This window comes from Petromyzon marinus, chromosome 46 (assembly GCF_048934315.1).
Source record: "Petromyzon marinus isolate PM22_M1 ecotype Great Lakes invasive population chromosome 46, UKy_Petmar_22M1.pri1.0, whole genome shotgun sequence".
Taxonomy (NCBI): domain Eukaryota; kingdom Metazoa; phylum Chordata; class Hyperoartia; order Petromyzontiformes; family Petromyzontidae; genus Petromyzon; species Petromyzon marinus.
The window spans coordinates 2,471,640-2,494,976 of NC_133712.1; positions in this window are offsets into that span (position 1 = coordinate 2,471,640).

Below are 23,337 nucleotides of genomic sequence, written 5' to 3' on the forward strand. Positions count from 1 at the left end.
CGACCAATAAAACAGCATGTATTATGGGGTTGAATGCTTCTTGCTATTCACAAAATAAAACAAAAGCAGTCATGCAAATATCTGAATTTTCACAGCACAGCAAAATCAGTTGCACCATTCAATTCCGCTCGTCCAGACGGGGAGAATTCAATCACTTTCATTCGATGCGACGTTTCTTATGGGATTTAATGAGCGACAAAATTTTGACCCCAAACCGAGAGGATTCTGGGATGTTTGTGGTTTTTTGGTAATAACTCTTCAAGGAAACGTCGCAGAACCATCAAGGTGGTACTCGTACTGCTCGACTCATCGAGAGGAATCCAAATATATGAGTTGTTAAGCTATGGGATATGAAATGGACGAACGACCAATAAAACAACATGTATTATGGGGTTGAATGCTTTTTGCTATTCACAAAATAAAACAAAAGCAGTCATGCAAATATCTGAATTTTCACAGCACAGCAAAATCAGTTGCACCATTCAATTCCGCTCGTCCAGACGGGGAGAATTCAATCACATTCATTCGATGCGACGTTTCTTGTGGGATTTAATGAGCGACAACATTTTGACCCTAAACCGAGAGGATTCTGGGATTTTTGTGGTTTTTTGGTAATAACTCTGGAAGGACACGTCGCAGACCCATCAAGGTGGTAATCGTACTGCTCGCCTCGTCGAGAGGAATCCAAATATATGAATGGTTAAGCTACGTGATATGAAATGAACGAGCGACCAATAAAACAACATGTATTATGGGGTTGAACGCTTTTTGCTATTCACAAAATAAAACAAAAGCAGTCATGCAAATATCTCAATTTTCACAGCACAGCAAAATCAGTTGCACCATTCAATTCCGCTCGTCCAGACGGGGAGAATTCAATCACATTCATTTGATGCGACGTTTCTTATGGGATTTAATAAGCGACAACAGTTTGACCCCAAACCGAGAGGATTCTGGGATGTTTGTGGTTTTTTGGTAATAACTCTGGAAGGAAACGTCGCAGACCCATCAAGGTGGTACTCGTACTGCTCGCCTCGTCGAGAGGAATCCAAATATATGAATGGTTAAGCTATGCAATATGAAATGGACGAGCGACCAATAAAACAGCATGTATTATGGGGTTGAATGCTTCTTGCTATTCACAAAATAAAACAAAAGCAGTCATGCAAATATCTGAATTTTCACAGCACAGCAAAATCAGTTGCACCATTCAATTCCGCTCGTCCAGACGGGGAGAATTCAATCACATTCATTCGATGCGACGTTTCTTATGGGATTTAATGAGCGACAACATTTTGACCCTAAACCGAGAGGATTCTGGGATTTGTTTGTTTTTTTGGTAATAACTCTGGAAGGACACGTCGCAGACCCATCAAGGTGGTAATCGTACTGCTCGCCTCGTCGAGAGGAATCCAAATATATGAATGGTTAAGCTATGTGATATGAAATGAACGAGCGACCAATAAAACAACATGTATTATGGGGTTGAATGCTTTTTGCTATTCACAAAATAAAACAAAAGCAGTCATGCAAATATCTGAATTTTCACAGCACAGCAAAATCATTTGCACCATTCAATTCCGCTCGTCCAGACGGGGAGAATTCAATCACATTCATTCGATGCGACGTTTCTTATGGGATTTAATAAGCGACAACAGTTTGACCCCAAACCGAGAGGATTCTGGGATGTTTGTGGTTTTTTGGTAATAACTCTGGAAGGAAACGTCGCAGACCCATCAAGGTGGTACTCGTACTGCTCGCCTCGTCGAGAGGAATCCAAATATATGAGTGGTTAAGCTATGGGATATGAAATGGACGAGCGACCAATAAAACAGCATGTATTATGGGGTTGAATGCTTCTTGCTATTCACAAAATAAAACAAAAGCAGTCATGCAAATATCTGAATTTTCACAGCACAGCAAAATCAGTTGCACCATTCAATTCCGCTCGTCCAGACGGGGAGAATTCAATCACTTTCATTCGATGCGACGTTTCTTATGGGATTTAATGAGCGACAAAATTTTGACCCCAAACCGAGAGGATTCTGGGATGTTTGTGGTTTTTTGGTAATAACTCTTCAAGGAAACGTCGCAGAACCATCAAGGTGGTACTCGTACTGCTCGACTCATCGAGAGGAATCCAAATATATGAGTTGTTAAGCTATGGGATATGAAATGGACGAACGACCAATAAAACAACATGTATTATGGGGTTGAATGCTTTTTGCTATTCACAAAATAAAACAAAAGCAGTCATGCAAATATCTGAATTTTCACAGCACAGCAAAATCAGTTGCACCATTCAATTCCGCTCGTCCAGACGGGGAGAATTCAATCACATTCATTCGATGCGACGTTTCTTGTGGGATTTAATGAGCGACAACATTTTGACCCTAAACCGAGAGGATTCTGGGATTTTTGTGGTTTTTTGGTAATAACTCTGGAAGGACACGTCGCAGACCCATCAAGGTGGTAATCGTACTGCTCGCCTCGTCGAGAGGAATCCAAATATATGAATGGTTAAGCTACGTGATATGAAATGAACGAGCGACCAATAAAACAACATGTATTATGGGGTTGAACGCTTTTTGCTATTCACAAAATAAAACAAAAGCAGTCATGCAAATATCTCAATTTTCACAGCACAGCAAAATCAGTTGCACCATTCAATTCCGCTCGTCCAGACGGGGAGAATTCAATCACATTCATTTGATGCGACGTTTCTTATGGGATTTAATAAGCGACAACAGTTTGACCCCAAACCGAGAGGATTCTGGGATGTTTGTGGTTTTTTGGTAATAACTCTGGAAGGAAACGTCGCAGACCCATCAAGGTGGTACTCGTACTGCTCGCCTCGTCGAGAGGAATCCAAATATATGAATGGTTAAGCTATGCAATATGAAATGGACGAGCGACCAATAAAACAGCATGTATTATGGGGTTGAATGCTTCTTGCTATTCACAAAATAAAACAAAAGCAGTCATGCAAATATCTGAATTTTCACAGCACAGCAAAATCAGTTGCACCATTCAATTCCGCTCGTCCAGACGGGGAGAATTCAATCACATTCATTCGATGCGACGTTTCTTATGGGATTTAATGAGCGACAACATTTTGACCCTAAACCGAGAGGATTCTGGGATTTTTGTGGTTTTTTGGTAATAACTCTGGAAGGACACGTCGCAGACCCATCAAGGTGGTAATCGTACTGCTCGCCTCGTCGAGAGGAATCCAAATATATGAATGGTTAAGCTATGTGATATGAAATGAACGAGCGACCAATAAAACAACATGTATTATGGGGTTGAATGCTTTTTGCTATTCACAAAATAAAACAAAAGCAGTCATGCAAATATCTGAATTTTCACAGCACAGCAAAATCAGTTGCACCATTCAATTCCGCTCGTCCAGACGGGGAGAATTCAATCACATTCATTCGATGCGACGTTTCTTATGGGATTTAATGAGCGACAACATTTTGACCCTAAACCGAGAGGATTCTGGGATTTTTGTGTTTTTTTGGTAATAACTCTGGAAGGACACGTCGCAGACCCATCAAGGTGGTAATCGTACTGCTCGCCTCGTCGAGAGGAATCCAAATATATGAATGGTTAAGCTATGTGATATGAAATGAACGAGCGACCAATAAAACAACATGTATTATGGGGTTGAATGCTTTTTGCTATTCACAAAATTAAACAAAAGCAGTCATGCAAATATCTGAATTTTCACAGCACAGCAAAATCAGTTGCACCATTCAATTCCGCTCGTCCAGACGGGGAGAATTCAATCACATTCATTCGATGCGACGTTTCTTATGGGATTTAATAAGCGACAACAGTTTGACCCCAAACCGAGAGGATTCTGGGATGTTTGTGGTTTTTTGGTAATAACTCTGGAAGGAAACGTCGCAGACCCATCAAGGTGGTACTCGTACTGCTCGCCTCGTCGAGAAGAATCCAAATATATGAATGTTTAAGCTATGGGATATGAAATGGACGAGCGACCAATAAAACAACATGTATTATGGGGTTGAATGCTTTTTGCTATTCACAAAATAAAACAAAAGCAGTCATGCAAATATCTGAATTTTCACAGCACAGCAAAATCAGTTGCACCATTCAATTCCGCTCGTCCAGACGGGGAGAATTCAATCACATTCATTCGATGCGACGTTTCTTATGGGATTTAATAAGCGACAACAGTTTGACCCCAAACCGAGAGGATTCTGGGATGTTTGTGGTTTTTTGGTAATAACTCTGGAAGGAAACGTCGCAGAACCATCAAGGTGGTACTCGTACTGCTCGCCTCATCGAGAGGAATCCAAATATATGAGTTGTTAAGCTATGGGATATGAAATGGACGAACGACCAATAAAACAACATGTATTATGGGGTTGAATGCTTTTTGCTATTCACAAAATAAAACAAAAGCAGTCATGCAAATATCTGAATTTTCACAGCACAGCAAAATCAGTTGCACCATTCAATTCCGCTCGTCCAGACGGGGAGAATTCAATCACATTCATTCGATGCGACGTTTCTTGTGGGATTTAATGAGCGACAACATTTTGACCCCAAACCGAGAGAATTCTGGGATGTTTGTGGTTTTTTGGTAATAACTCTGGAAGGAAACGTCGCAGACCCATCAAGGTGGTACTCGTACTGCTCGCCTCGTCGAGAAGAATCCAAATATATGAATGTTTAAGCTATGGGATATGAAATGGACGAGCGACCAATAAAACAACATGTATTATGGGGTTGAATGCTTTTTGCTATTCACAAAATAAAACAAAAGCAGTCATGCAAATATCTGAATTTTCACAGCACAGCAAAATCAGTTGCACCATTCAATTCCGCTCGTCCAGACGGGGAGAATTCAATCACATTCATTCGATGCGACGTTTCTTATGGGATTTAATGAGCGACAACATTTTGACCCTAAACCGAGAGGATTCTGGGATTTGTTTGTTTTTTTGGTAATAACTCTGGAAGGACACGTCGCAGACCCATCAAGGTGGTAATCGTACTGCTCGCCTCGTCGAGAGGAATCCAAATATATGAATGGTTAAGCTATGTGATATGAAATGAACGAGCGACCAATAAAACAACATGTATTATGGGGTTGAATGCTTTTTGCTATTCACAAAATAAAACAAAAGCAGTCATGCAAATATCTGAATTTTCACAGCACAGCAAAATCATTTGCACCATTCAATTCCGCTCGTCCAGACGGGGAGAATTCAATCACATTCATTCGATGCGACGTTTCTTATGGGATTTAATAAGCGACAACAGTTTGACCCCAAACCGAGAGGATTCTGGGATGTTTGTGGTTTTTTGGTAATAACTCTGGAAGGAAACGTCGCAGACCCATCAAGGTGGTACTCGTACTGCTCGCCTCGTCGAGAGGAATCCAAATATATGAGTGGTTAAGCTATGGGATATGAAATGGACGAGCGACCAATAAAACAGCATGTATTATGGGGTTGAATGCTTCTTGCTATTCACAAAATAAAACAAAAGCAGTCATGCAAATATCTGAATTTTCACAGCACAGCAAAATCAGTTGCACCATTCAATTCCGCTCGTCCAGACGGGGAGAATTCAATCACTTTCATTCGATGCGACGTTTCTTATGGGATTTAATGAGCGACAAAATTTTGACCCCAAACCGAGAGGATTCTGGGATGTTTGTGGTTTTTTGGTAATAACTCTTCAAGGAAACGTCGCAGAACCATCAAGGTGGTACTCGTACTGCTCGACTCATCGAGAGGAATCCAAATATATGAGTTGTTAAGCTATGGGATATGAAATGGACGAACGACCAATAAAACAACATGTATTATGGGGTTGAATGCTTTTTGCTATTCACAAAATAAAACAAAAGCAGTCATGCAAATATCTGAATTTTCACAGCACAGCAAAATCAGTTGCACCATTCAATTCCGCTCGTCCAGACGGGGAGAATTCAATCACATTCATTCGATGCGACGTTTCTTGTGGGATTTAATGAGCGACAACATTTTGACCCTAAACCGAGAGGATTCTGGGATTTTTGTGGTTTTTTGGTAATAACTCTGGAAGGACACGTCGCAGACCCATCAAGGTGGTAATCGTACTGCTCGCCTCGTCGAGAGGAATCCAAATATATGAATGGTTAAGCTACGTGATATGAAATGAACGAGCGACCAATAAAACAACATGTATTATGGGGTTGAACGCTTTTTGCTATTCACAAAATAAAACAAAAGCAGTCATGCAAATATCTCAATTTTCACAGCACAGCAAAATCAGTTGCACCATTCAATTCCGCTCGTCCAGACGGGGAGAATTCAATCACATTCATTTGATGCGACGTTTCTTATGGGATTTAATAAGCGACAACAGTTTGACCCCAAACCGAGAGGATTCTGGGATGTTTGTGGTTTTTTGGTAATAACTCTGGAAGGAAACGTCGCAGACCCATCAAGGTGGTACTCGTACTGCTCGCCTCGTCGAGAGGAATCCAAATATATGAATGGTTAAGCTATGCAATATGAAATGGACGAGCGACCAATAAAACAGCATGTATTATGGGGTTGAATGCTTCTTGCTATTCACAAAATAAAACAAAAGCAGTCATGCAAATATCTGAATTTTCACAGCACAGCAAAATCAGTTGCACCATTCAATTCCGCTCGTCCAGACGGGGAGAATTCAATCACATTCATTCGATGCGACGTTTCTTGTGGGATTTAATGAGCGACAAAATTTTGACCCCAAACCGAGAGAATTCTGGGATGTTTGTGGTTTTTTGGTAATAACTCTGGAAGGAAACGTCGCAGACCCATCAAGGTGGTACTCGTACTGCTCGCCTCGTCGAGAAGAATCCAAATATATGAATGTTTAAGCTATGGGATATGAAATGGACGAGCGACCAATAAAACAACATGTATTATGGGGTTGAATGCTTTTTGCTATTCACAAAATAAAACAAAAGCAGTATGCAAATATCTGAATTTTCACAGCACAGCAAAATCAGTTGCACCATTCAATTCCGCTCGTCCAGACGGGGAGAATTCAATCACATTCATTCGATGCGACGTTTCTTATGGGATTTAATGAGCGACAACATTTTGACCCTAAACCGAGAGGATTCTGGGATTTGTTTGTTTTTTTGGTAATAACTCTGGAAGGACACGTCGCAGACCCATCAAGGTGGTAATCGTACTGCTCGCCTCGTCGAGAGGAATCCAAATATATGAATGGTTAAGCTATGTGATATGAAATGAACGAGCGACCAATAAAACAACATGTATTATGGGGTTGAATGCTTTTTGCTATTCACAAAATAAAACAAAAGCAGTCATGCAAATATCTGAATTTTCACAGCACAGCAAAATCATTTGCACCATTCAATTCCGCTCGTCCAGACGGGGAGAATTCAATCACATTCATTCGATGCGACGTTTCTTATGGGATTTAATAAGCGACAACAGTTTGACCCCAAACCGAGAGGATTCTGGGATGTTTGTGGTTTTTTGGTAATAACTCTGGAAGGAAACGTCGCAGACCCATCAAGGTGGTACTCGTACTGCTCGCCTCGTCGAGAAGAATCCAAATATATGAATGTTTAAGCTATGGGATATGAAATGGACGAGCGACCAATAAAACAACATGTATTATGGGGTTGAATGCTTTTTGCTATTTACAAAATAAAACAAAAGCAGTCATGCAAATATCTGAATTTTCACAGCACAGCAAAATCAGTTGCACCATTCAATTCCGCTCGTCCAGACGGGGAGAATTCAATCACATTCATTCGATGCGACGTTTCTTATGGGATTTAATGAGCGACAACATTTTGACCCTAAACCGAGAGGATTCTGGGATTTTTGTGGTTTTTTGGTAATAACTCTGGAAGGACACGTCGCAGACCCATCAAGGTGGTAATCGTACTGCTCGCCTCGTCGAGAGGAATCCAAATATATGAATGGTTAAGCTACGTGATATGAAATGAACGAGCGACCAATAAAACAACATGTATTATGGGGTTGAATGCTTTTTGCTATTCACAAAATAAAACAAAAGCAGTCATGCAAATATCTGAATTTTCACAGCACAGCAAAATCAGTTGCACCATTCAATTCCGCTCGTCCAGACGGGGAGAATTCAATCACATTCATTTGATGCGACGTTTCTTATGGGATTTAATAAGCGACAACAGTTTGACCCCAAACCGAGAGGATTCTGGGATGTTTGTGGTTTTTTGGTAATAACTCTGGAAGGAAACGTCGCAGACCCATCAAGGTGGTACTCGTACTGCTCGCCTCGTCGAGAGGAATCCAAATATATGAATGGTTAAGCTATGCAATATGAAATGGACGAGCGACCAATAAAACAGCATGTATTATGGGGTTGAATGCTTCTTGCTATTCACAAAATAAAACAAAAGCAGTCATGCAAATATCTGAATTTTCACAGCACAGCAAAATCAGTTGCACCATTCAATTCCGCTCGTCCAGACGGGGAGAATTCAATCACATTCATTCGATGCGACGTTTCTTGTGGGATTTAATGAGCGACAAAATTTTGACCCCAAACCGAGAGAATTCTGGGATGTTTGTGGTTTTTTGGTAATAACTCTGGAAGGAAACGTCGCAGACCCATCAAGGTGGTACTCGTACTGCTCGCCTCGTCGAGAAGAATCCAAATATATGAATGTTTAAGCTATGGGATATGAAATGGACGAGCGACCAATAAAACAACATGTATTATGGGGTTGAATGCTTTTTGCTATTCACAAAATAAAACAAAAGCAGTATGCAAATATCTGAATTTTCACAGCACAGCAAAATCAGTTGCACCATTCAATTCCGCTCGTCCAGACGGGGAGAATTCAATCACATTCATTCGATGCGACGTTTCTTATGGGATTTAATGAGCGACAACATTTTGACCCTAAACCGAGAGGATTCTGGGATTTGTTTGTTTTTTTGGTAATAACTCTGGAAGGACACGTCGCAGACCCATCAAGGTGGTAAGCGTACTGCTCGCCTCGTCGAGAGGAATCCAAATATATGAATGGTTAAGCTATGTGATATGAAATGAACGAGCGACCAATAAAACAACATGTATTATGGGGTTGAATGCTTTTTGCTATTCACAAAATAAAACAAAAGCAGTCATGCAAATATCTGAATTTTCACAGCACAGCAAAATCATTTGCACCATTCAATTCCGCTCGTCCAGACGGGGAGAATTCAATCACATTCATTCGATGCGACGTTTCTTATGGGATTTAATAAGCGACAACAGTTTGACCCCAAACCGAGAGGATTCTGGGATGTTTGTGGTTTTTTGGTAATAACTCTGGAAGGAAACGTCGCAGACCCATCAAGGTGGTACTCGTACTGCTCGCCTCGTCGAGAGGAATCCAAATATATGAATGGTTAAGCTATGTGATATGAAATGGACGAGCGACCAATAAAACAGCATGTATTATGGGGTTGAATGCTTCTTGCTATTCACAAAATAAAACAAAAGCAGTCATGCAAATATCTGAATTTTCACAGCACAGCAAAATCAGTTGCACCATTCAATTCCGCTCGTCCAGCCGGGGAGAATTCAATCACTTTCATTCGATGCGACGTTTCTTATGGGATTTAATGAGCGACAAAATGTTGACCCCAAACCGAGAGGATTCTGGGATGTTTGTGGTTTTTTGGTAATAACTCTGGAAGGAAACGTTGCAGAACCATCAAGGTGGTACTCGTACTGCTCGCCTCATCGAGAGGAATCCAAATATATGAGTTGTTAAGCTATGGGATATGAAATGGACGAACGACCAATAAAACAACAAGTATTATGGGGTTGAATGCTTTTTGCTATTCACAAAATAAAACAAAAGCAGTCATGCAAATATCTGAATTTTCACAGCACAGCAAAATCAGTTGCACCATTCAATTCCGCTCGTCCAGACGGGGAGAATTCAATCACATTCATTCGATGCGACGTTTCTTGTGGGATTTAATGAGCGACAACATTTTGACCCCAAACCGAGAGAATTCTGGGATGTTTGTGGTTTTTTGGTAATAACTCTGGAAGGAAACGTCGCAGACCCATCAAGGTGGTACTCGTACTGCTCGCCTCGTCGAGAAGAATCCAAATATATGAATGTTTAAGCTATGGGATATGAAATCGACGAGCGACCAATAAAACAACATGTATTATGGGGTTGAATGCTTTTTGCTATTCACAAAATAAAACAAAAGCAGTCATGCAAATATCTGAATTTTCACAGCACAGCAAAATCAGTTGCACCATTCAATTCCGCTCGTCCAGACGGGGAGAATTCAATCACATTCATTCGATGCGACGTTTCTTATGGGATTTAATGAGCGACAACATTTTGACCCTAAACCGAGAGGATTCTGGGATTTTTGTGGTTTTTTGGTAATAACTCTGGAAGGACACGTCGCAGACCCATCAAGGTGGTAATCGTACTGCTCGCCTCGTCGAGAGGAATCCAAATATATGAATGGTTAAGCTATGTGATATGAAATGAACGAGCGACCAATAAAACAACATGTATTATGGGGTTGAATGCTTTTTGCTATTCACAAAATAAAACAAAAGCAGTCATGCAAATATCTGAATTTTCACAGCACAGCAAAATCAGTTGCACCATTCAATTCCGCTCGTCCAGACGGGGAGAATTCAATCACATTTATTCGATGCGACGTTTCTTATGGGATTTAATAAGCGACAACAGTTTGACCCCAAACCGAGAGGATTCTGGGATGTTTGTGGTTTTTTGGTAATAACTCTGGAAGGAAACGTCGCAGACCCATCAAGGTGGTACTCGTACTGCTCGCCTCGTCGAGAGGAATCCAAATATATGAATGGTTAAGCTATGGGATATGAAATGGACGAGCGACCAATAAAACAGCATGTATTATGGGGTTGAATGCTTCTTGCTATTCACAAAATAAAACAAAAGCAGTCATGCAAATATCTGAATTTTCACAGCACAGCAAAATCAGTTGCACCATTCAATTCCGCTCGTCCAGACGGGGAGAATTCAATCACTTTCATTCGATGCGACGTTTATTATGGGATTTAATGAGCGACAAAATTTTGACCCCAAACCGAGAGGATTCTGGGATGTTTGTGTTTTTTTGGTAATAACTCTGGAAGGAAACGTCGCAGACCCATCAAGGTGGTACTCGTACTGCTCGCCTCGTCGAGAGGAATCCAAATATGTGAATGGTTAAGCTATGGGATATGAAATGGACGAGCTACCAATAAAACAGCATGTATTATGGGGTTGAATGCTTTTTGCTATTCACAAAATAAAACAAAAGCAGTCATGCAAATATCTGAATTTTCACAGCACAGCAAAATCAGTTGCACCATTCAATTCCGCTCGTCCAGACGGGGAGAATTCAATCACATTCATTCGATGCGACGTTTCTTGTGGGATTTAATGAGCGACAACATTTTGACCCCAAACCGAGAGAATTCTGGGATGTTTGTGGTTTTTTGGTAATAACTCTGGAAGGAAACGTCGCAGACCCATCAAGGTGGTAATCGTACTGCTCGCCTCGTCGAGAGGAATCCAAATATATGAATGTTTAAGCTATGGGATATGAAATGGACGAGCGACCAATAAAACAACATGTATTATGGGGTTGAATGCTTTTTGCTATTCACAAAATAAAACAAAAGCAGTCATGCAAATATCTGAATTTTCACAGCACAGCAAAATCAGTTGCACCATTCAATTCCGCTCGTCCAGACGGGGAGAATTCAATCACATTCATTCGATGCGACGTTTCTTATGGGATTTAATGAGCGACAACATTTTGACCCTAAACCGAGAGGATTCTGGGATTTTTGTGGTTTTTTGGTAATAACTCTGGAAGGACACGTCGCAGACCCATCAAGGTGGTAATCGTACTGCTCGCCTCGTCGAGAGGAATCCAAATATATGAATGGTTAAGCTATGTGATATGAAATGGACGAGCGACCAATAAAACAGCATGTATTATGGGGTTGAATGCTTCTTGCTATTCACAAAATAAAACAAAAGCAGTCATGCAAATATCTGAATTTTCACAGCACAGCAAAATCAGTTGCACCATTCAATTCCGCTCGTCCAGACGGGGAGAATTCAATCACATTCATTCGATGCGACGTTTCTTATGGGATTTAATGAGCGACAACATTTTGACCCCAAACCGAGAGAATTCTGGGATGTTTGTGTTTTTTTGGTAATAACTCTGGAAGGAAACGTCGCAGACCCATCAAGGTGGTACTCGTACTGCTCGCCTCCTCGAGAGGAATCCAAATATATGAGTTGTTAAGCTATGGGATATGAAATGGACGAACGACCAATAAAACAACAAGTATTATGGGGTTGAATGCTTTTTGCTATTCACAAAATAAAACAAAAGCAGTCATGCAAATATCTGAATTTTCACAGCACAGCAAAATCAGTTGCACCATTCAATTCCGCTCGTCCAGACGGGGAGAATTCAATCACATTCATTCGATGCGACGTTTCTTATGGGATTTAATGAGCGACAACATTTTGACCCTAAACCGAGAGGATTCTGGGATTTTTGTGGTTTTTTGGTAATAACTCTGGAAGGACACGTCGCAGACCAATCAAGGTGGTAATCGTACTGCTCGCCTCGTCGAGAAGAATCCAAATATATGAATGTTTAAGCTATGTGATATGAAATGAACGAGCGACCAATAAAACAGCATGTATTATGGGGTTGAATGCTTCTTGCTATTCACAAAATAAAACAAAAGCAGTCATGCAAATATCTGAATTTTCACAGCACAGCAAAATCAGTTGCACCATTCAATTCCGCTCGTCCAGACGGGGAGAATTCAATCACATTCATTCGATGCGACGTTTCTTATGGGATTTAATGAGCGACAACATTTTGACCCCAAACCGAGAGGATTCTGGGATTTGTTTGGTTTTTTGGTAATAACTCTGGAAGGACACGTCGCAGACCCATCAAGGTGGTAATCGTACTGCTCGCCTCGTCGAGAGGAATCCAAATATATGAATGGTTAAGCTATGTGATATGAAATGGACGAGCTACCAATAAAACAGCATGTATTATGGGGTTGAATGCTTTTTGCTATTCACAAAATAAAACAAAAGCAGTCATGCAAATATCTGAATTTTCACAGCACAGCAAAATCAGTTGCACCATTCAATTCCGCTCGTCCAGACGGGGAGAATTCAATCACATTTATTCGATGCGACGTTTCTTATGGGATTTAATAAGCGACAACAGTTTGACCCCAAACCGAGAGGATTCTGGGATGTTTGTGGTTTTTTGGTAATAACTCTGGAAGGAAACGTCGCAGACCCATCAAGGTGGTACTCGTACTGCTCGCCTCGTCGAGAGGAATCCAAATATATGAATGGTTAAGCTATGGGATATGAAATGGACGAGCAACCAATAAAACAGCATGTATTATGGGGTTGAATGCTTCTTGCTATTCACAAAATAAAACAAAAGCAGTCATGCAAATATCTGAATTTTCACAGCACAGCAAAATCAGTTGCACCATTCAATTCCGCTCGTCCAGACGGGGAGAATTCAATCACTTTCATTCGATGCGACGTTTCTTATGGGATTTAATGAGCGACAACATTTTGACCCCAAACCGAGAGGATTCTGGGATGTTTGTGTTTTTTTGGTAATAACTCTGGAAGGAAACGTCGCAGACCCATCAAGGTGGTACTCGTACTGCTCGCCTCGTCGAGAGGAATCCAAATATGTGAATGGTTAAGCTATGGGATATGAAATGGACGAGCTACCAATAAAACAGCATGTATTATGGGGTTGAATGCTTTTTGCTATTCACAAAATAAAACAAAAGCAGTCATGCAAATATCTGAATTTTCACAGCACAGCAAAATCAGTTGCACCATTCAATTCCGCTCGTCCAGACGGGGAGAATTCAATCACATTCATTCGATGCGACGTTTCTTATGGGATTTAATGAGCGACAACATTTTGACCCTAAACCGAGAGGATTCTGGGATTTTTGTGGTTTTTTGGTAATAACTCTGGAAGGACACGTCGCAGACCAATCAAGGTGGTAATCGTACTGCTCGCCTCGTCGAGAGGAATCCAAATATATGAATGGTTAAGCTATGTGATATGAAATGAACGAGCGACCAATAAAACAGCATGTATTATGGGGTTGAATGCTTCTTGCTATTCACAAAATAAAACAAAAGCAGTCATGCAAATATCTGAATTTTCACAGCACAGCAAAATCAGTTGCACCATTCAATTCCGCTCGTCCAGACGGGGAGAATTCAATCACATTCATTCGATGCGACGTTTCTTATGGGATTTAATGAGCGACAACATTTTGACCCCAAACCGAGAGGATTCTGGGATGTTTGTGTTTTTTTGGTAATAACTCTGGAAGGAAACGTCGCAGACCCATCAAGGTGGTACTCGTACTGCTCGCCTCGTCGAGAGGAATCCAAATATGTGAATGGTTAAGCTATGGGATATGAAATGGACGAGCTACCAATAAAACAGCATGTATTATGGGGTTGAATGCTTTTTGCTATTCACAAAATAAAACAAAAGCAGTCATGCAAATATCTGAATTTTCACAGCACAGCAAAATCAGTTGCACCATTCAATTCCGCTCGTCCAGACGGGGAGAATTCAATCACTTTCATTCGATGCGACGTTTCTTATGGGATTTAATGAGCGACAAAATTTTGACCCCAAACCGAGAGGATTCTGGGATGTTTGTGGTTTTTTGGTAATAACTCTGGAAGGAAACGTCGCAGAACCATCAAGGTGGTACTCGTACTGCTCGCCTCATCGAGAGGAATCCAAATATATGAGTTGTTAAGCTATGGGATATGAAATGGACGAGCGACCAATAAAACAACATGTATTATGGGGTTGAATGCTTTTTGCTATTCACAAAATAAAACAAAAGCAGTCATGCAAATATCTGAATTTTCACAGCACAGCAAAATCAGTTGCACCATTCAATTCCGCTCGTCCAGACGGGGAGAATTCAATCACATTCATTCGATGCGACGTTTCTTATGGGATTTAATGAGCGACAAAATTTTGACCCCAAACCGAGAGAATTCTGGGATGTTTGTGGTTTTTTGGTAATAACTCTGGAAGGAAACGTCGCAGACCCATCAAGGTGGTACTCGTACTGCTCGCCTCGTCGAGAAGAATCCAAATATATGAATGTTTAAGCTATGGGATATGAAATGGACGAGCGACCAATAAAACAACATGTATTATGGGGTTGAATGCTTTTTGCTATTCACAAAATAAAACAAAAGCAGTCATGCAAATATCTGAATTTTCACAGCACAGCAAAATCAGTTGCACCATTCAATTCCGATCGTCCAGACGGGGAGAATTCAATCACTTTCATTCGATGCGACGTTTCTTATGAGATTTAATGAGCGACAAAATTTTGACCCCAAACCGAGAGGATTCTGGGATGTTTGTGGTTTTTTGGTAATAACTCTGGAAGGAAACGTCGCAGACCCATCAAGGTGGTACTCGTACTGCTCGCCTCGTCGAGAAGAATCCAAATATATGAATGTTTAAGCTATGGGATATGAAATGGACGAGCGACCAATAAAACAACATGTATTATGGGGTTGAATGCTTTTTGCTATTCACAAAATAAAACAAAAGCAGTCATGCAAATATCTGAATTTTCACAGCACAGCAAAATCAGTTGCACCATTCAATTCCGCTCGTCCAGACGGGGAGAATTCAATCACATTCATTCGATGCGACGTTTCTTATGGGATTTAATGAGCGACAAAATTTTGACCCCAAACCGAGAGGATTCTGGGATGTTTGTGGTTTTTTGGTAATAACTCTGGAAGGAAACGTCGCAGACCCATCAAGGTGGTACTCGTACTGCTCGCCTCGTCGAGAAGAATCCAAATATATGAATGTTTAAGCTATGGGATATGAAATGGACGAGCGACCAATAAAACAACATGTATTATGGGGTTGAATGCTTTTTGCTATTCACAAAATAAAACAAAAGCAGTCATGCAAATATCTGAATTTTCACAGCACAGCAAAATCAGTTGCACCATTCAATTCCGCTCGTCCAGACGGGGAGAATTCAATCACATTCATTCGATGCGACGTTTCTTATGGGATTTAATGAGCGACAAAATTTTGACCCCAAACCGAGAGGATTCTGGGATGTTTGTGGTTTTTTGGTAATAACTCTGGAAGGAAACGTCGCAGAACCATCAAGGTGGTACTCCTACTGCTCGCCTCATCGAGAGGAATCCAAATATATGAGTTGTTAAGCTATGGGATATGAAATGGACGAACGACCAATAAAACAACATGTATTATGGGGTTGAATGCTTTTTGCTATTCACAAAATAAAACAAAAGCAGTCATGCAAATATCTGAATTTTCACAGCACAGCAAAATCAGTTGCACCATTCAATTCCGCTCGTCCAGACGGGGAGAATTCAATCACATTCATTCGATGCGACGTTTCTTATGGGATTTAATAAGCGACAACAGTTTGACCCCAAACCGAGAGGATTCTGGGATGTTTGTGGTTTTTTGGTAATAACTCTGGAAGGAAACGTCGCAGACCCATCAAGGTGGTACTCGTACTGCTCGCCTCGTCGAGAAGAATCCAAATATATGAATGTTTAAGCTATGGGATATGAAATGGACGAGCGACCAATAAAACAACATGTATTATGGGGTTGAATGCTTTTTGCTATTCACAAAATAAAACAAAAGCAGTCATGCAAATATCTGAATTTTCACAGCACAGCAAAATCAGTTGCACCATTCAATTCCGCTCGTCCAGACGGGGAGAATTCAATCACATTCATTCGATGCGACGTTTCTTATGGGATTTAATGAGCGACAAAATTTTGACCCCAAACCGAGAGGATTCTGGGATGTTTGTGGTTTTTTGGTAATAACTCTGGAAGGAAACGTCGCAGACCCATCAAGGTGGTACTCGTACTGCTCGCCTCGTCGAGAAGAATCCAAATATATGAATGTTTAAGCTATGGGATATGAAATGGACGAGCGACCAATAAAACAACATGTATTATGGGGTTGAATGCTTTTTGCTATTCACAAAATAAAACAAAAGCAGTCATGCAAATATCTGAATTTTCACAGCACAGCAAAATCAGTTGCACCATTCAATTCCGCTCGTCCAGACGGGGAGAATTCAATCACATTCATTCGATGCGACGTTTCTTATGGGATTTAATGAGCGACAAAATTTTGACCCCAAACCGAGAGGATTCTGGGATGTTTGTGGTTTTTTGGTAATAACTCTGGAAGGAAACGTCGCAGAACCATCAAGGTGGTACTCCTACTGCTCGCCTCATCGAGAGGAATCCAAATATATGAGTTGTTAAGCTATGGGATATGAAATGGACGAACGACCAATAAAACAACATGTATTATGGGGTTGAATGCTTTTTGCTATTCACAAAATAAAACAAAAGCAGTCATGCAAATATCTGAATTTTCACAGCACAGCAAAATCAGTTGCACCATTCAATTCCGCTCGTCCAGACGGGGAGAATTCAATCACATTCATTCGATGCGACGTTTCTTATGGGATTTAATGAGCGACAACATTTTGACCCCAAACCGAGAGGATTCTGGGATGTTTGTGTTTTTTTGGTAATAACTCTGGAAGGAAACGTCGCAGACCCATCAAGGTGGTACTCGTACTGCTCGCCTCGTCGAGAGGAATCCAAATATATGAGTTGTTAAGCTATGGGATATGAAATGGACGAGCTACCAATAAAACAGCATGTATTATGGGGTTGAATGCTTTTTGCTATTCACAAAATAAAACAAAAGCAGTCATGCAAATATCTGAATTTTCACAGCACAGCAAAATCAGTTGCACCATTCAATTCCGCTCGTCCAGACAGGGAGAATTCAATCACTTTCATTCGATGCGACGTTTCTTATGGGATTTAATGAGCGACAAAATTTTGACCCCAAACCGAGAGGATTATGGGATGTTTGTGGTTTTTTGGTAATAACTCTGGAAGGAAACGTCGCAGAACCATCAAGGTGGTACTCGTACTGCTCGCCTCGTCGAGAGGAATCCAAATATATGAGTTGTTAAGCTATGGGATATGAAATGGACGAACGACCAATAAAACAACATGTATTATGGGGTTGAATGCTTTTTGCTATTCACAAAATAAAACAAAAGCAGTCATGCAAATATCTGAATTTTCACAGCACAGCAAAATCAGTTGCACCATTCAATTCCGCTCGTCCAGACGGGGAGAATTCAATCACATTCATTCGATGCGACGTTTCTTGTGGGATTTAATGAGCGACAACATTTTGACCCCAAACCGAGAGAATTCTGGGATGTTTGTGGTTTTTTGGTAATAACTCTGGAAGGAAACGTCGCAGACCCATCAAGGTGGTACTCGTACTGCTCGCCTCGTCGAGAAGAATCCAAATATATGAATGTTTAAGCTATGGGATATGAAATGGACGAGCGACCAATAAAACAACATGTATTATGGGGTTGAATGCTTTTTGCTATTCACAAAATAAAACAAAAGCAGTCATGCAAATATCTGAATTTTCACAGCACAGCAAAATCAGTTGCACCATTCAATTCCGCTCGTCCAGACGGGGAGAATTCAATCACATTCATTCGATGCGACGTTTCTTATGGGATTTAATGAGCGACAACATTTTGACCCCAAACCGAGAGGATTCTGGGATGTTTGTGTTTTTTTGGTAATAACTCTGGAAGGAAACGTCGCAGACCCATCAAGGTGGTACTCGTACTGCTCGCCTCGTCGAGAGGAATCCAAATATATGAATGGTTAAGCTATGTGATATGAAATGGACGAGCGACCAATAAAACAGCATGTATTATGGGGTTGAATGCTTCTTGCTATTCACAAAATAAAACAAAAGCAGTCATGCAAATATCGGAATTTTCACAGCACAGCAAAATCAGTTGCACCATTCAATTCCGCTCGTCCAGACGGGGAGAATTCAATCACTTTCATTCGATGCGACGTTTCTTATGGGATTTAATGAGCGACAACATTTTGACCCCAAACCGAGAGGATTCTGGGATGTTTGTGTTTTTTTGGTAATAACTCTGGAAGGAAACGTCGCAGACCCATCAAGGTGGTACTCGTACTGCTTGCCTCATCGAGAGGAATCCAAATATATGAGTTCTTAAGCTATGGGATATGAAATGGACGAACGACCAATAAAACAACATGTATTATGGGGTTGAATGCTTTTTGCTATTCACAAAATAAAACAAAAGCAGTCATGAAAATATCTGAATTTTCACAGCACAGCAAAATCAGTTGCACCATTCAATTCCGCTCGTCCAGACGGGGAGAATTCAATCACATTCATTCGATGCGACGTTTCTTATGGGATTTAATGAGCGACAACATTTTGACCCCAAACCGAGAGGATTCTGGGATGTTTGTGTTTTTTTGGTAATAACTCTGGAAGGAAACGTCGCAGACCCATCAAGGTGGTACTCGTACTGCTCGCCTCGTCGAGAGGAATCCAAATATGTGAATGGTTAAGCTATGGGATATGAAATGGACGAGCTACCAATAAAACAGCATGTATTATGGGGTTGAATGCTTTTTGCTATTCACAAAATAAAACAAAAGCAGTCATGCAAATATCTGAATTTTCACAGCACAGCAAAATCAGTTGCACCATTCAATTCCGCTCGTCCAGACGGGGAGAATTCAATCACTTTCATTCGATGCGACGTTTCTTATGGGATTTAATGAGCGACAAAATTTTGACCCCAAACCGAGAGGATTCTGGGATGTTTGTGGTTTTTTGGTAATAACTCTGGAAGGAAACGTCGCAGAACCATCAAGGTGGTACTCGTACTGCTCGCCTCATCGAGAGGAATCCAAATATATGAGTTGTTAAGCTATGGGATATGAAATGGACGAACGACCAATAAAACAACATGTATTATGGGGTTGAATGCTTTTTGCTATTCACAAAATAAAACAAAAGCAGTCATGCAAATATCTGAATTTTCACAGCACAGCAAAATCAGTTGCACCATTCAATTCCGCTCGTCCAGACGGGGAGAATTCAATCACATTCATTCGATGCGACGTTTCTTGTGGGATTTAATGAGCGACAACATTTTGACCCCAAACCGAGAGAATTCTGGGATGTTTGTGGTTTTTTGGTAATAACTCTGGAAGGAAACGTCGCAGACCCATCAAGGTGGTACTCGTACTGCTCGCCTCGTCGAGAAGAATCCAAATATATGAATGTTTAAGCTATGGGATATGAAATGGACGAGCGACCAATAAAACAACATGTATTATGGGGTTGAATGCTTTTTGCTATTCACAAAATAAAACAAAAAGCAGTCATGCAAATATCTGAATTTTCACAGCACAGCAAAATCAGTTGCACCATTCAATTCCGCTCGTCCAGACGGGGAGAATTCAATCACATTCATTCGATGCGACGTTTCTTATGGGATTTAATGAGCGACAAAATTTTGACCCCAAACCGAGAGGATTCTGGGATGTTTGTGGTTTTTTGGTAATAACTCTGGAAGGAAACGTCGCAGAACCATCAAGGTGGTACTCGTACTGCTCGCCTCATCGAGAGGAATCCAAATATATGAGTTCTTAAGCTATGGGATATGAAATGGACGAACGACCAATAAAACAACATGTATTATGGGGTTGAATGCTTTTTGCTATTCACAAAATAAAACAAAAGCAGTCATGCAAATATCTGAATTTTCACAGCACAGCAAAATCAGTTGCACCATTCAATTCCGCTCGTCCAGACGGGGAGAATTCAATCACATTCATTCGATGCGACGTTTCTTGTGGGATTTAATGAGCGACAACATTTTGACCCCAAACCGAGAGAATTCTGGGATGTTTGTGGTTTTTTGGTAATAACTCTGGAAGGAAACGTCGCAGACCCATCAAGGTGGTACTCGTACTGCTCGCCTCGTCGAGAAGAATCCAAATATATGAATGTTTAAGCTATGGGATATGAAATGGACGAGCGACCAATAAAACAACATGTATTATGGGGTTGAATGCTTTTTGCTATTCACAAAATAAAACAAAAGCAGTCATGCAAATATCTGAATTTTCACAGCACAGCAAAATCAGTTGCACCATTCAATTCCGCTCGTCCAGACGGGGAGAATTCAATCACATTCATTCGATGCGACGTTTCTTATGGGATTTAATGAGCGACAACATTTTGACCCCAAACCGAGAGGATTCTGGGATGTTTGTGGTTTTTTGGTAATAACTCTGGAAGGAAACGTCGCAGAACCATCAAGGTGGTACTCGTACTGCTCGCCTCATCGAGAGGAATCCAAATATATGAGTTGTTAAGCTATGGGATATGAAATGGACGAACGACCAATAAAACAACATGTATTATGGGGTTGAATGCTTTTTGCTATTCACAAAATAAAACAAAAGCAGTCATGCAAATATCTGAATTTTCACAGCACAGCAAAATCAGTTGCACCATTCAATTCCGATCGTCCAGACGGGGAGAATTCAATCACTTTCATTCGATGCGACGTTTCTTATGAGATTTAATGAGCGACAAAATTTTGACCCCAAACCGAGAGGATTCTGGGATGTTTGTGGTTTTTTGGTAATAACTCTGGAAGGAAACGTCGCAGACCCATCAAGGTGGTACTCGTACTGCTCGCCTCGTCGAGAAGAATCCAAATATATGAATGTTTAAGCTATGGGATATGAAATGGACGAGCGACCAATAAAACAACATGTATTATGGGGTTGAATGCTTTTTGCTAATCACAAAATAAAACAAAAGCAGTCATGCAAATATCTGAATTTTCACAGCACAGCAAAATCAGTTGCACCATTCAATTCCGCTCGTCCAGACGGGGAGAATTCAATCACATTCATTCGATGCGACGTTTCTTATGGGATTTAATGAGCGACAACATTTTGACCCCAAACCGAGAGGATTCTGGGATGTTTGTGGTTTTTTGGTAATAACTCTGGAAGGAAACGTCGCAGAACCATCAAGGTGGTACTCGTACTGCTCGCCTCATCGAGAGGAATCCAAATATATGAGTTGTTAAGCTATGGGATATGAAATGGACGAACGACCAATAAAACAACATGTATTATGGGGTTGAATGCTTTTTGCTATTCACAAAATAAAACAAAAGCAGTCATGCAAATATCTGAATTTTCACAGCACAGCAAAATCAGTTGCACCATTCAATTCCGCTCGTCCAGACGGGGAGAATTCAATCACATTCATTCGATGCGACGTTTCTTGTGGGATTTAATGAGCGACAACATTTTGACCCCAAACCGAGAGAATTCTGGGATGTTTGTGGTTTTTTGGTAATAACTCTGGAAGGAAACGTCGCAGACCCATCAAGGTGGTACTCGTACTGCTCGCCTCGTCGAGAAGAATCCAAATATATGAATGTTTAAGCTATGGGATATGAAATGGACGAGCGACCAATAAAACAACATGTATTATGGGGTTGAATGCTTTTTGCTATTCACAAAATAAAACAAAAGCAGTCATGCAAATATCTGAATTTTCACAGCACAGCAAAATCAGTTGCACCATTCAATTCCGCTCGTCCAGACGGGGAGAATTCAATCACATTCATTCGATGCGACGTTTCTTATGGGATTTAATGAGCGACAACATTTTGACCCCAAACCGAGAGGATTCTGGGATGTTTGTGTTTTTTTGGTAATAACTCTGGAAGGAAACGTCGCAGACCCATCAAGGTGGTACTCGTACTGCTCGCCTCGTCGAGAGGAATCCAAATATATGAATGGTTAAGCTATGTGATATGAAATGGACGAGCGACCAATAAAACAGCATGTATTATGGGGTTGAATGCTTCTTGCTATTCACAAAATAAAACAAAAGCAGTCATGCAAATATCGGAATTTTCACAGCACAGCAAAATCAGTTGCACCATTCAATTCCGCTCGTCCAGACGGGGAGAATTCAATCACTTTCATTCGATGCGACGTTTCTTATGGGATTTAATGAGCGACAACATTTTGACCCCAAACCGAGAGGATTCTGGGATGTTTGTGTTTTTTTGGTAATAACTCTGGAAGGAAACGTCGCAGACCCATCAAGGTGGTACTCGTACTGCTTGCCTCATCGAGAGGAATCCAAATATATGAGTTCTTAAGCTATGGGATATGAAATGGACGAACGACCAATAAAACAACATGTATTATGGGGTTGAATGCTTTTT